This window comes from Trifolium pratense, linkage group LG1 (genome assembly GCF_020283565.1).
Source record: "Trifolium pratense cultivar HEN17-A07 linkage group LG1, ARS_RC_1.1, whole genome shotgun sequence".
Classification (NCBI taxonomy): domain Eukaryota; kingdom Viridiplantae; phylum Streptophyta; class Magnoliopsida; order Fabales; family Fabaceae; genus Trifolium; species Trifolium pratense.
The window spans coordinates 35,190,747-35,206,717 of NC_060059.1; the positions used below are offsets into that span (position 1 = coordinate 35,190,747).

At 45.1% G+C, this 15,971-nt stretch overlaps 1 pseudogene; it reads right to left on the reverse strand.

Moving 5' to 3' along the window:
- Nucleotides 1–137: 137 nt before the first annotated feature.
- On the reverse strand, nt 138–15,916 carry LOC123893104 (annotated as a pseudogene).
- Between the last annotated feature and the right edge of the window lie 55 nt (nt 15,917–15,971).

Here is a 15,971-nt window from a genome sequence, read left to right on the forward strand (position 1 = left end):
CTGTGATATCGACAAGCAGAAAGCCCTCTTAATTACGATGGGTTGTAATTTGCATTAGAATATGCAAGTTCAAGCAACAGGGGGAGGAATAGAAAACATAGTATTGCTAAGCAAGTAACTATTACTCACTCCATTCATGTAGTCCTTCCACTTGTGAAACAAAAATAGAGGATCATAGTCAACATAGATAAACCCATTTGTATGAGTAGTGTGAATTCAACTATTATCGTTAGCATAAAGATTTCATTGGTAGTTTTAATGTCAATAGCCCCTATATCTCTGTCTGGCCTAGTGAACTTCTGTCAACTCGGGAGCTTCTGTCTCTGCACAGTGTAAGCGGCTCACCTCTCTTCGGAAACAAGCCATACCAAAGCAAGCAAGCAAACTAACGACAATAATATATTTGATTGACAAAATTATACCATAGATCTTTTATTTTATTAAAATCATAAAAATATTTTTGCCACTTGTCCCTGTATTTGCGGATCCCTAACAGAATTTGTTATATGTTCATTTTCTAGAACTTTTGCCACTTGTCCCTTATGCTGATGTGGCACTTTCATTACAACATCGAACGCCAATAACTGAATTGAAACAAAGAAAAAAGTTATTACATTTTAGGTTACCACATCACATCAAAAGCAATTTTAGCTTAAAGAATCACATAAAATTGCACCATGTCTTCAAACCAATAGGATGAACTTTAAAAACTTCATCCTATATTTCAAAGTTTTCAAATCAATGAAAGAAGCATAGAAGTCAGTTATCAATGGCAGAACATTTGTAATGTGAAGAAACTTTCTTGTCCTTTTATATGACCCTCTTACTATCAATATCAATGAAAAATTAGGAAGTGAAACAAACCTGTTTGACATCACCATTCCATATGCAATGAGCAGCCAAAAATCCAATAACAGCAGGTACAATATATAAAAGAGCGGGCTGAAGACAAGGATCAAAAGAAAATTAAAAATGTTAAATGAAAACAGTATTGTCAAACTCGATACTAACAACCCAGACTGATTTTAGTATCGAGTTTGACAATTCCCTTCCATAAAAACTTGAAAAGCATATCAACAAAATGAAAAAGAAAGAAACTATAAGGATCCAGTTACCTGACCAGCCTGAAACCAGTTCCCCACAACTATTGTGAGGGCCATGCCAACAGTGTATCCTAAAAATGCACTCTTGAAATATTGGGGTTGCTTTCCTCTAGAAACATCAAAACGCAAGGCCAATACTACCAATCTACCTGTGAAGGGAAAACATTTGTCGTCAAAATCAATACAAAATGACATTTAACTTATTAATTTTGTTTGTTGGTTTACGATGAGCTGGGGATCAAACTCCCAGGACCTAGAGGTGTAATACCCAAACCCTCACCAGTAGACCAAACCTAGTAGCATATTAATTATGTTTGAATGCCATACATGGAAATGGATGTACATAAAGATTCAGCCTACCAGGGGTAACAATATCACCAAGACCAAGCATTGAAAATGAACTTGCAGAATTTGATGTGGGGAACAAAAGCTGAAAAATGATTCAAATAATTATTATTAATACCACATATCATTTCAAATTTCATTTCAATAAGCCAAGATCTTAACCTTTATTGGAGCATCCAATGATTTTGCAACGCTACCCATCACTGGTGTGAAGAAAACCCAGAATATGTCATAAAAGAAGAGTCCAACCTACAAAACAAAAAAAAATGAAAAGATTCAAAACTCATAAATATGTAACTAAAATTAAGCAAAAAGGCTTTTAAAATATTTACCAACAGAATAGCACCAGTCTTGAAAGACCCAAGCGAGAATCTTTCAATTCCCTGTAAATATTAAACATTGAATCATTGTGGTCATTATACAATTTGAATGTGAATATCATTAGAAACAGTCATAGCGAATTATTCTTATATGGTGATCTGACCAAATATAATTTTTTGTCACACTCGCAAAATTTGAATATTTTATTCTTATGTAACAACATTCAACTAAAAAGGCATGTTTTAAAACCAGTAAAGTGGAATTCAAACATGGGAGATCAACCCAGGCTCGATTACTGGGTGGAACAATTTGAACCACTTTCCTGCGGTCCAATATCCACGTTGTTTCACGCAGTAGCAGGAAGTAAAATAATCTCAGCTGTCCATTCAAATCGGACGGTACGTTCAGAGCTGTAATTGTGTCATGCAGTTACAACAAGAAATTCTTTTCGAACAATTTCTTAGCTAGACTTTACTTATTTGGTGGCCGAACTCTCGACTACTACTAGGGTTCCTTTCCCCTATGAACCAAATGGTTATAAAAAAAAAATTGGAATTCAAACAATTAGGTAACAGCTTATAAGAACCGAACCTTAATACAGGAAACAAGACCCAATATATTATTTGCTAGCCAATGCTTTTGTAAAGCATACCATCCACAAAATAAGGTTACAGGGATTCCAACAATGACCTGTGACTTCGTAAACTTAATCTCCAAAGCTGTGTAAGAAAGATGTAATGAAAAATATCATTCTGCATTATTCATTCACAGCAAGAGAACAGACAAATAAGATGGCAAGCACATGATGACATACAAGTAAAATATGGAAAACGCCAGACTATGAGATCCTCATTCCATTGCTTTGGCAAAAAATGTTTGATAGATGGTAGTAATGTTGCCCTGTAGGAAGAGAGAGAACAAAGGTGTCATAAAATAGAAAACAAAATTTATTTGCGTCTGCTAAAAAATAAGAGACTGGATATGACAACTTTAACTATTTTGTGTTTGATTTTAAATTTGTTTGTTTGGACTGGACAAACTAGGCGTCAAGGGACTGGACAAAAACTGAAATTCTTGTCCCTCCACTGAACCACTGGACAATTTTTATGTTTTACAAGTTGTATAAAATACCAAAATAAATGTTTGTCTACCAAACATCGTATAAGACAAAACTTGTTCAAACATCGTATAAGACAAAACTTGTTCAATACCTTAAATTTTGTCTTGTGTTGTTTCATATATTGTTATATCCAGTATTTACATTTTATAGATCAAATGGACCCGTGTCTACATAATAATAATAATAATAATAATAATAATAATAATAATAATAATAATAATAATAATAATAATAATAATAATAATAATAATAATAATAATAATAATAATAATAATAATAATAATAATAATAATAATAATAATAATAATAATAATAATAATAATAATAATAATAATAATAATAATAATAATAATAATAATAATAATAATAATAATAATAATAATAATAATAATAATAATAATAATAATAATAATAATAATAATAATAATAATAATAATAATAATAATAATAATAATAATAATAATAATAATAATAATAATAATAATAACAATAATAATAATAATAATAATAATAATAATAATAATAATAATAATAATAATAATAATAATAATAATAATAATAATAATAATAATAATAATAATAATAATAATAATAATAATAATAATAATAATAATAATAATAATAATGTTCTGGACTGGGCCAAGGGCTGGCCCAATCCCTTCTGCCCGACATTTGGGGCACAACCCAATAAGGGGAGGTTTCCCCGACACGTCAGCCTTGACGTGTTCTGCTCGACATAACAGATTAGCTTCACGCTAATCACGTGCTCGACTATCCGAGCATAATAACTCATTCAGCCTTAGCTTAACAGCTAAGCTGCACGTTTAACACGTGCTCCATTATCCAACTGCATCTGTCATCGAGCCTATCCCTTACCCGCGAATAGCGGAACGGCTCCAACCAAGATAGAGGCAAATAACGGCCTTCCCCTACGATACAGGGACTATCTTGGCAGTTGAGTCTATTGGGCCGGTTATCCAGGCCCAATAGACCAACCTTTGGCCCAGCGCTGGGGGCACTATATAAGCTCTCCTAGACAGGAGAGCCAGGTATTCTAATTCATTCTATACCATACTTTCTCTCTCTTCTTTGTATCTCTCTTGTTCACCTTGCTGACTTAGGCATCGGAGCACCTGCAGGTACAAACCCCCCCTTCGGTGTGGAAGCTTGCTCAACGGACCGGCCTTCGAACCTATTCTGATCACCAGGTACGATCAGTGGCGCCGTCTGTGGGGACTGAGTTCCTCCCCTTCTTTAATCTTTCCTAAAGAAACAAAGATCAAAACCGATTCTCTCAACAACTTTCATCATGGCTAGTTCATCACAGCAAGTCAACACCGACGCCGGCGACGACAACGTCCTCAACGTTCCATCCTCTCCGCCGCCGCAACATAACACCGTCCTATCACCGGTGCGTGACGATACCACCGTGACACGCGGTCCAGAAACCGACTCCCGCGACGGACGGGAGGCCTCACTCTCTTCCGATGAAGAGGACGTCGAGATCCTAACCGATCGTCGGATGGGCAAACGCCCGCAATTGAAACAAGAAGCTCCGGCAAACAACGCCGAACAGCCCACCGTCTTGGCCAACTCTGAGGTCGCAGCCTTGATCGCTGCCCTCAAACAAACAACGGAGGCCATGCAGGCTCAAAATCGTCGACTTGACGAGCAGAGCGAAAGAATCGCCGCGCTGGAGAAAGGCCGGCGTCGCAGAAAGACCAACTCTCCCCCGCGGAGACACCAGGCTACTCCTTCCCCTCCTCGACCGGCGGTCGTCAAACATCGACGCCCCGACTTAGAGAGGGTCGAAGTTACTCCTCGGAAGAAGGACCGCACTCCTCCACATCGCGAGGGTAGGCTCTCCCCGGGCAAGAAAGGAAAACACGAAGCTCCGCGCCGCCATTCACCTCAAGGATTGGCGAACATGGCCAAGCATGGCGCGTCGGGCAGCTACCGTCCTCGCAAATCTCGCAGTCCAACGCCCATGCCCGGCGACTACTCTCCCCGGTCTTCCGAGGACCATTCTCCCAACGGGAGTGACGAGGGCGATCCCCGATGCCCCCTGTCCGCAGACATTCTAAGGAAGCGCGTCCCAAAGGGTTTCGAGAGACCTCCTACGCTCCCCGCATATGATGGTTTGACCGACCCCGACGATCACATAGCCAATGTCAACGCGAACCTGGATTTCAGGAACATTAGCGGTGCCATTAGGTGCAGACTGTTCCCAACCACGCTGAGGAAGGGAGCAATGGCATGGTACCAAAGCCTGCCCCCTCAATCCATCCATTCATGGAGGGATCTTACTGAACAGTTTTCTAGACACTTCACTGCTTCCCGCAAGCACCCAAAGACTGTGCACGCCTTGGAGGCCATATACCAAGCCGAAGACGAAACTCTCCGCAACTTCGTCGAGAGATTCAACAAAGAGGCTGTGCAGGTCGAAACGACCGACGACATGAAGAAATACTTGCTGCAGAGGGGCCTTCGCCCGGGCAGCGATTTTGCTAAAGCTGTGGGCATAGAAAAACCACCCACCTGGGACGACCTCCTCCTAAAAGCTCAAAAATACATCGACTACGAGGAGGTCCAGGCAGCTGATGTCGCTCGCCTCGCCCGACCTGGGAGCAGCCACCCTGCCCGCGAATCCACCCACAGGAACGACGACAGGGGTGGCGACAGGGGACACGATAGAGGCGGCGATCGGGGTGGCGAGAGGGGCAGAGACAGAAGGAGGGGTGAAAGACGAGAGCCTCGCGGCCCGCCAAGCACATTCGCCACCTACACCCAACTCGTCAAATCACGGGGAGAGATATTCGCTGAGGTTCACATCTCTGAGTTCGACAGAGCAAATGTGAAGCAACCAAAGCCAACCCCCCTAAAGCCCGGCCAAGACAAAAATAGGTATTGCAGATACCACAAGAGTTATGGTCACAGGACCGACGACTGCATCCAACTGAAGGATGCTATTGAAATCATGATCAGAAACGGACAACTAAGACAGTTCGTAAGAAGAAACAATGATCCCCGACCAGAAACCGCGGAGACTCGCGCGGACGAGGAGGTCCCTCCACAGCCAGCCGGGCAGAAAAACGCCAAGCAGATAGCTATGAGCATATCCCGGCCAGAAGATTTGGCTATCCCCAGCGATTTTGAGGACACCTATACTGGTCCTACGCTTAGCACGGGGGACTACTTCACAGACTCACTCGTCATATCCGGCGGTCACATGGACAAGCACACCGTCGGATCAATAAAAAGAAAATTCGAGGATCTCATCAACACGTCCTCGAATATGAACGCAACGCTGGACAAGGCGAAGGGGCGATCAATGCCTTTAGCCTTCTATCGAGAAGAGCTGCCCGGTGGGACAGCCAATTTCCAAATTCCCCTCCTCGTCCGGGCAGACATGGCCAACATGGACGTTCGTCGGGTCCTCATCGACCCGGGAAGCTCCTGCGACATCATGTACGCCAGTTTGTTCAGGACCTTACAGCTGGACGAGACACATCTCACCCCATACTTGGGCTCAGATCTCACAGGATTCAATGGAGCAACTACTAAGCCTTGGGGTTATGTCGACCTGATCGTCACCTTTGGCTCCGAAGAGACTGCCAAGTCGATCAGGGTGAAATTCTTGGTCGTGGACTGCCCTTGCCTCTACCAGTGCATCATCGGCAGGACGGCCATAGCAGACCTGGTTGCTGTCCCTTCCACCGCCCACCTGAAGATGAAGTATTACACTCATAAGGGGCAGGTTGCTACTCTGCACGGGGACATCGAAGCCGCGAGGAGGTGCTTTGACGCAGCATCCAAAGGCAACAACTTCATTGGCAAAGCTCCTGAAGCAAAGAAGCCAAAGCCTTCCTCGGAAACACCACCAAAGCCATCCCCGGAAGCACCACCAAGTCTGCCCGGTCCAAGTGTGAGCTCTGTTGATCTTGACAGCCGCACCTCCAAGAAAGAGCATAAGGAGGAGAAAAAGCTGAAGAAGGAGGAGAAAGAGGACGACGAGGCGAGCAAAGAACATTATCGCCCCATTCCAGATGGAGACTTCGAGATAGTCCAGTTTGGCGAGGATCCAGAAAAAGGAGTCAAGATTGGGACAGGGCTCCCCGAGTTGGCGAGGAAGCAGCTGAAAGCCTGCCTTAGAGAAAATGCTGACTTGTTCGCATGGCACGCTGCCGACATGCCCGGGCTGGATCCAAACATCGCTTGTCATCAACTTACTGTCGACCCACTTGCTAGTGCCGTAGTGCAACGTAGGCGTAGGCAGTCTCCCGAAAAAGCGGAGGCTGCTGAAAAAGCTGTAAAAGACCTCCTAGAGGCAAATTTTATTTCTGAAGCCAGATACACTACCTGGTTGTCAAACGTTGTGCTAGTTAAAAAATCTAATGGAAAATGGCGCATGTGTGTTGACTATACCGATCTCAATAGGGCTTGCCCTAAAGATTCCTATCCTTTACCTTGCATTGATAAATTAGTCGATAATTCTTCTGGCTTTAAATTATTGTCTTTTATGGATGCATATTCAGGATACAACCAAATCCCAATGGCTGTGGCCGACAGGGGAAAAACAGCTTTCATGACTGAGTCGGGCAACTATTACTACAACGTAATGCCCTTCGGTCTAAAAAACGCTGGTGCTACATACCAGCGGATGATGAACAAGGTATTCCGGGCAGAAATAGGCGACATGCTCGAAGTCTACATGGACGACATGATCGTAAAATCCCATGAGGAAATCGACCATACCGCCCACTTACGTAAGGTCTTCGAGCAGGCCAGAAAACATAATATGCGGTTTAACCCAGAAAAATGCACCTTCGGGGTACGGGCAGGAAAATTCCTCGGTTTTTACCTAACAGAACGAGGAATCGAAGCCAACCCCGACAAATGTCGTGCCTTTACGGAGCTCCCAACTCCGAGCAACAAAAAATCCATACAAACCCTGAACGGAATGCTGACCTCATTGTCTCGCTTCGTAGCAAAATCTGCTCAACACGCATTGCCCCTCTTCAAATTACTAAGGAAAGAAGCTGTGTTCGAATGGACGGACGAGTGCGAGCAGGCCCTCCAACATCTAAAGAAGGCCCTGTCCGAACCTCCAGTCCTCTCGCGCCCGGATGTCGAGGAAGTGTTATACATCTACCTCTCCGTCGCATCCGAGGCCGTCAGCGCAGCCCTTGTCCGCGAAACAACGGAAGGACAAAAACCAGTGTACTTCACGAGCAAGGCTCTACAGGGGCCCGAACTCAGATATACACAAATCGAAAAGGTGGCCCTTGCCTTGATCAACGCAGCGAGAAGACTACGTCACTACTTCCTAGCACACACAATCGTAGTCCGAACCGACCAACCAATCAAATCATTGCTTGGTCGACCAGACATGGCGGGCAGGATGCTCAAATGGTCCCTCGAGCTTTCCGAATTCGACATTCGTTACGAAAGCAGGAAAGCGCTAAAATCACAAGTCCTAGCAGACTTTGTGGCCGAAATGACGAGTCCAGCCTCCTCGACAAGCGAGGCAGACAAATGGACAATATTCGTCGACGGAGCGTCAAGCTCCACGGGAGCAGGAGCAGGAATTATCCTAGAAAACGAAAATGGGATCATCATTGAAGTATCCCTAGCACTATCCTTCCCGACATCAAATAACCAAGCAGAATACGAAGCCTTCCTAGCAGGGCTACGGTTGGCAGAGGACATGGAGGCAAAAGAGGTAAAAATTTTCACAGATTCACAACTTGTTGCCTCACAAGTATTGGGGGAATATCAAGCCAAAAATGATAATCTCTCTGAATATCTAGCATTAGTGAAGGAAAAAATCACTAAGTTCGAATCCGTGGAGGTGCAACACGTCCCACGCGAGCACAACAAACGGGCAGATATCCTGTCCAAACTGGCGAGCACGAAAAAGAAAGGCGGAAACAAATCCGTCATTCAGGAAGTACTCCCCCGACCCAGCATCGAGAAGGCGAGCAACGTCCTCGACATAAATGTCGTTGGCGACCAAAATTGCTGGATGACCCCCGTGTACAACTTCCTCGCGAATGGAACCCTCCCTGACGATCAGAAAGAGGCAGCAATAATTAGACGTCGAGCATGCGCATATGTCATCCTCGACGGAAAGTTATATAGAAGAGGATTCTCAATCCCACTCCTTAAATGTGTCGACGAGGAAACGGTCGACTATATTTTGCGCGAGGTACACGAGGGAATCAACGCCCAGCATCTGGGAGGAAGATCGCTGGCCAGGAAAGCTCTTCGAGCAGGATACTACTGGCCCACCATGCAGCAAGACGCAAAGGACCATGTGAAGAAATGCGACAAATGTCAACGACATGGGGACATGCACCTAGCTCCTCCCCACGAACTCAAATCTTTGTCGTCACCATGGCCCTTCGCTTGGTGGGGCATGGACATACTTGGCCCCTTCACAAAGGGACTCCACCAAAATAAATTTCTGATAGTCGCCGTGGACTACTTCACCAAATGGGTAGAGGCTGAACCTCTCTCCGACATAACGTCGTTCAGGATACTCCGTTTCTTCAAACGCGACGTACTCTGCCGGTTTGGAATACCACAAGCCGTCGTCACGGACAACGGGACACAATTCACGGACAAAGGATTCCAAGACTTCCTCGCTGCCCTGGGGACCAAGCAACATTTCACTTCCGTGGAGCATCCCCAAACTAACGGGCAAGCCGAGGCCGCCAACAGAGTGATCCTGCGCGGCCTAAGACGAAGATTGGACCAAAATAAAAAGAAATGGGTCGAGGAGCTCGAAAGCGTCCTTTGGGCCTATCGCACAACACCACACTCCACAACCGGGGAGACTCCATTTAGAATGGTGTATGGAACAGAAGCAGTCATCCCCGTGGAGGTGGGCGAGCCATCTCGCCGAACCGAGCAACCGCTCGAAGAAGAAATGAACGACGAAGCTCTTCGCGAAGAGCTAGATCTCGTCGAGGAAATTCGCACGGGGGCATCTCTTCGAGAAGCCACCCTTAAACAAAAAATAGCTGCCCGACATGACGTCAAAGTCATCAAAAGAGAATTTGAAGTGGGCAGCCTCGTCTTAAGACGAAATGCTAAGGACTCCCAGGATGGTAAATTGGCGGCCAACTGGGAAGGACCGTATCGCGTCATTGACAAAACAGAAAATGGCGCGTATTATCTCGAGGATCTTCGAGGAAAGAAACTTCCCCGACCTTGGAACGCCCAAAAACTAAAACAATATTACAGCTAAGTTATTGCCGAACTAAAAAACATACCCTCAAAGGAGGCTGCTCGGATCCTCAAGCAACGAGCCCGACAGCAAGACAACGGAGAGCACGCGGGCACACGTGCTCGATCCAGTTATTGAAAAGGAGATACTTTGGCTCAGGAAGGGCATAGCATCTCCCCGACAAGGATAACCTTTAAGACAAGCTCCTCGTCTTTCGTGCCAAGGCTTAACGCCCAGCTCGCGATGGGAAGTTCAAGCCGCGGGGACGGGCACAACAACGTGTCGGCCTCCGTATTAGCCTCAGAAAACAACTCTAGGCGCTTAGTCAGTTCCCTAAACTTTCTAAGTTAAATCCGAGGACGAGCTCCTCGATGAAACGCGCTCGCAACAAAAAACTTGCAAATATAATAAAGGTTTTGTCGAGCAGGCATACAACAATGTCGAGCAAATATACAAATATCAAAACCAAAAATTTGTTAAGTTAAAAACGAGCAAGCATAAAGACATGCACATTACGAACAGGCATAACTTAGCAAAAACAAAGAGCAATAATTTAAAACATACAAACGAGGAGCACAAAATGGACGAGCAGGATGAATAAAACGGGCATCATTGTTATAAATTACCGGGCACAAAAACCCATTTGTCAAATATTACAAAAACCGGGCACGCAGGCCCCCAAAAATAAATTATCAGAAAAGCAAATAAATTACAAGTCATTGGCGCGCAGGCCCAAATAAAAAACCGGGGAGATCAGGAGCTTTCATCATGACCCTCTGGGTTGCCCTCCGGTGCCCTCTCCTCCCCGACAACTTCCTCTTCGACTTCCTCATCCTCCTCGTCCTCATCATCAACAGCCTCCTCATCCAACTTCTCCTCCTCCAGCTCCATTTCCCTGTACTCTTCCGGAATGACGAGCTGCCCGTTCTCAACCCGTTTGAGTTTGTGAATACCTTCAGTAATCAAGTCACGCTCGGCATTCACAACCCTAAGTTGGGCGATCGCATTCTTCCATCCGTGGACCATGCTCGCCAACATCAGACCACGCTGCCTCTTGATCTCCTTGACTAGGTCAGCCCGACTAACCATCTTGGAAATCTCAGCACCCTCATCGGCAGCAGGAGCCAGCTTGGACTGTAGGTCAGCTATCACCCCTTCCAACTGCCTTTTCTCCTCGGCACTCCGGGCCTCCACCTCCTCGAGGTTTTTCTTGGCAAGCTCCAACTCGTCCCGGCTTACCCTAACATCTTCCAACAGCTGACCGTAATTCTCTTGCTTTCCCCTCAGGTCGATCAGCTCACCCTCCATCAGCACAATTTTCCCCTCCAGCTTGGCATTCCGAGCGGCCAACTTCTCCACCTCGTGAGTTGGTCCCCCTTCATTCAGCACCAAGGCTGTCTCCGCCAGACGGATGACAGCAGCAACATCCTCGTTGAGCTGCTTCTGTCGGGCAGATGCAGAAGCGCCCAATATATACTTTTTCTCCGATGCAGGCACCTGGAGGGGATTTTTGTCAAAAAAGCACCGGTTGCTCAAACACGCGGGGAGGACAAAGCCACCGTCCCCCTCTGACAAGTCGACGATGGGCGTCATCTGCTCCTCCCGATGCCTCTTCGAACGACCACCCGGAGTCCCAGCTGAACTTCCTACCGGGGAAGATTGGGAGACGCTCCCCGAAGCACCCTGATCGCCCATCAAAATGGTTGGCTTGGCCCTCCTCGCCTTTTTCCTAGCCTTCTCCCCTTTCTGTTCAGCAGCTATCCTGACAAGCTCACTAGCAAGATCTGCCATCCTACCTGCAAAGTTAAAAACGTGGTCAGAATCACAGGGAGAAATCAAACATAAAATACTGAAATTTATTACAAGTAAAAGACGGGCATGCAGAAAAACAGATACCCAGCAGAGTGTCCTCGGCCAAAACAGTCTTGCACGACAACAATAGCTTGGTATTAACAAAACGAGGCTCGATCCTCGGTTTACCATGCTTGTCCAAAGCGACCTCCCCTAAGCTGGTCATGACCTTGCAAGGCTTAAAACCATCCACATATGTTTGGAGCTTTTGAAAGCCCGCCATTTCGGCCGGGGTAAGATCCTCGGCAGCAGTTAGATACTCGTCGGTCCGCAAATCAAAATGCTCCGACGACCATGATAATGGAAACCGGAGAACCCACTCCGTTACCTGTCCCCCTTCCTCGTCTAACTGAGGAGTCCCGTCCTCGTTGAATACAGGCTTCTCCATGTGGAGGGAATCTTCGGCAAACTCCGTCAACGGCCTCACCACATAATATCTCTCCTTGAAGCCCCGAGCAGACTCAACGAACATCCTAAATATCTTGCTCGACTGATGCTTCAAGGAAATCCAACCCTGCCGATCCCCGACTTTCTGACGTTGGATTTGAAAGATATAGAAAAATAAGGCAACGGTAGCCTCTACCTCCAGATACCGACATAGGATCTGGTATGCCCGGATGAATGCCAATGAATTCGGGTGAAGCTGGGAAGGAGCCACTCTTAGCCGACCAAAAATTCCGGCTTCGAGATCGTTGAAGGGCAGCCGAAACCCCAACTCCTTGAACGCCATCTCGTACATGGTGAAGCTGCACCCCGTGTACGACGAGCAAACCCGCTCCCCCTCAGCAGGCGTGCGAACCTCCCAGTTCTCCGAACCAGCCTCCTCGACGACAGTAAAAAGCCGCGGATCCTGCGCGGTAATCGTCGAAGCAATCCCCCGGGGCTCGGGCGCAACCCAAGCCAGCTCTGGGTCAGTAATAGTGTCGACCAGCTTGTGTTTCGACGTGGCTTGGCTCCCCGTTACTTCCTCCACGTCGGACATTTTGAGTACCTGAAAAGCAGCGAAAACAAAGTGAATTCGACAGTAATCAAATCCACCCTTTCACCGCAAATCAAGTGAAAGGGCGTAAATTAGGACGAGGACGCTGTCCCCGACCAAAAGCCCTTATCAAAATGGCAAACAAAACAGAGAAACCGGGGAAAACCACTAAACAAAGCCTAAAAACGGGGAGAAGGTCCCCGACACAAGACATGGCTCGACACTTGAAACCAAACTCTAGTTTGGATAAAATCCCAAGTTAAAAACGGGGAGAAGGTCCCCGACACAGAGTCTTTACAAACTCATTTTCCAGCTAAATTCTTAAGTTAAAAACGGGGAGAAGCTCCCCGACATTCATAAAATTCGCAAAAGACACTTAAGCTATTCGCGAAGGCGAAAACGGGGAGAAGCTCCCCGACATAAGGTTCAAATAGCCTAGCTTTTTGCTACAATAAACGGGGAGAGGAAACAGCATTCTCCTCCCCGACACAAAACGCATAGAATTCCAGAAATTCATCACCTTCATCGCGTTCATCATCATATTCATAATTTTTTCCAGAAAATCATCATCTCCATAGCAACATTCATCATTTTTCCAGAAAAAATGACCAAAACACAGCGAAAAGGCTCAAAATCAGAGCACAAAATGGGTCTTTGGGGGTGATTTTACCGCAAATAAACACCAAATCACACTAAATACAGTGATTAAACACAAAGCCTAAACTAAAACATCCTCAAACCAACACAGTACAGGAATGCAAAAACCCAAATAACACAAACAAAATGGGTACAAATTGAAAGCATAACTCAAACGAAATCAAGACAAAGAGAAAAGGTGTTTACCTGTCTTAAGTAAAAATGAAGAGCCTTTGAATGGAGATCTGGAACCTTGAAGTTTGAACTTAGGGCCTAAAACCTTTGGAAGCAGCAGCAACAACGCAATAGAGGGAAGGGAAATTGGAAACTTTGAAAGTGAGCCCTTCCTCCTCTATTTATAATCTGTCCAGGTCTCTTCACCTGCATTGCAAAGGGATACACCCCATCGTGTCACAACCGTTGATTAAAATTCAACGGTCCCGATTAAAAGCATCAAATGGCTCTGATTGAATCTCACTATAAACCAAACGACACGATGAATCCAATGGCTAATAAACCTCCTCGGAAAACGAAGCAAAAAACGCATACTCCCAATGTCATCATTGCGTCTGTTGATAGCCCACACACGTGGCAACATCAGACGAAACGTCTGTCCTTTCACATCCCATCGAACAGACCACGCGTCTCTCGAGGGGCTCATCGTTATCACCAACGTAATTGTCTCCTCGACACAAGGAGCAAACGCGAGTTACGGACAAGTGAAACAAACGCCACAAAATGTGCCCGCTAAAACGCGCAGCATTAACAAACATACAATTACCACAATATGCCCTCGACAAAGAAAAGGGTAAAATCCTCTCCTCGTACATCGTGGCACGCGTGTTACGGGCAAAGAGAAACTTCCCCTTTGTAAAATCCTCCTCGTCATACTATTGAGAAATTTATTAACAACATATGAACTCTCCTCGACATACGGGCATGTACCTTAAGTCATTACTCCTATAGCTAGGAGCAACGACTTGGGGGGCTCCTGTTCTGGACTGGGCCAAGAGCTGGCCCAATCACTTATGCCCGACATTTGGGGCACAGCCCAATAAGGGGAGGTTTCCCCGACACGTCAGCCTTGACGTGTTCTGCTCGACATAACAGATTAGCTTCACGCTAATCACGTGCTCGACTATCCGAGCATAATAACTCATTCAGCCTTAGCTTAACAGCTAAGCTGCACGTTTAACACGTGCTCCATTATCCAACTGCATCTGTCATCGAGCCTATCCCTTACCCGCGAATAGCGGAACGGCTCCAACCAAGATAGAGGCAAATAACGGCCTTCCCCTACGATACAGGGACTATCTTGGCAGTTGAGTCTATTGGGCCGGTTATCCAGGCCCAATAGACCAACCTTTGGCCCAGCGCTGGGGGCACTATATAAGCTCTCCTAGACAGGAGAGCCAGGTATTCTAATTCATTCTATACCATACTTTCTCTCTCTTCTTTGTATCTCTCTTGTTCACCTTGCTGACTTAGGCATCGGAGCACCTGCAGGTACAAACCCCCCCTTCGGTGTGGAAGCTTGCTCAACGGACCGGCCTTCGAACCTATTCTGATCACCAGGTACGATCAAATAATAATAATAATAATAATAATAATAATAAGCAATGGGCTGAACTAAATAACATACGATAATTCAGCAATCCCCATTACAGAGAAGAAGAGTGTGAAGACAGTGTTGACCAAGTCCTTGGATAGAAACTTGAAGAGCAAGAAAAGTGATAATAATATTGCACTCCAAACAAAGGGAGAAAGCATGGCATGTTCATTGGACATGGTCACCTGGATTGTTGCAACAACGTAACTCATATAAGTCAGATCATGATTCTTGAAACTTGTAAAGAGCTACAACGCGGAAAATATTGGAGATAAAAGTCCTATATGTAGAATTGATGTATCTAGAATACATTAACTTTATGATAAATTTTTTTAAAAAAAAAGAATTTTTTCTTATATATAGGATAGAGGAAGTACCACTTAGTACTTACAAAAGGCGGAGTTGGTTTGACGGAATGTTAGCATCCAACAAACACGGTGAAACAAGCAGTCAAGAAGAGGTGCCAAGGTTAAACCTGCAAGCAGAAATAAAAATAGTTAATAAAAAGAGATCTCCGTGAGCTTAACTCAGTTGGTAGGGATATTGCACTATATGTGCGGAGCTCGGGTTCGAACCTGTGACACTCCACTTATTCACTTTTAAGGTTAATTTTTTAGCCACTAAGCTACTTTTTTTTAGCCACTAAGCTACTTGACAAAAAAAAAAAAGATCTAGGAACAAAAGAATCCACCACCTTGCCTCTCAATGATGCACGGTGCATTTGTTTTAATTTAAAAAATTAAAAAAAAAAAGTGATTGTTTTGTATTTTAAAAAA